The sequence below is a fragment of the Penaeus monodon genome, chromosome 31 (genome assembly GCF_015228065.2).
Source record: "Penaeus monodon isolate SGIC_2016 chromosome 31, NSTDA_Pmon_1, whole genome shotgun sequence".
Taxonomy (NCBI): domain Eukaryota; kingdom Metazoa; phylum Arthropoda; class Malacostraca; order Decapoda; family Penaeidae; genus Penaeus; species Penaeus monodon.
In genome coordinates this window covers 33299089-33299338 of record NC_051416.1, presented here as the reverse complement: position 1 = coordinate 33299338, position 250 = coordinate 33299089, and positions in this window count along the sequence as shown.

Genomic DNA, 250 nt, shown 5'->3' with positions numbered 1-250 from the left:
TTGTTTTTCGGTTTCTGTTTTATTATATATTTTCCTTTTTTAAGGAAATAATTACAATGATGGTTCCATAAAAACATATATGTTCTGAATTTGCAAAATCATGAACGTAGATTGCAGTTACTATTTTATTCAGCCAACGCAGAATAAAGGCACATATGGACGTTTACCTACACAGTAAGAACTATACATATTTTTGCCTCAAAGGAGTGGCTAGCACGGTCGCCTCTAAAGCGATAGGCTCGGGTGGCAG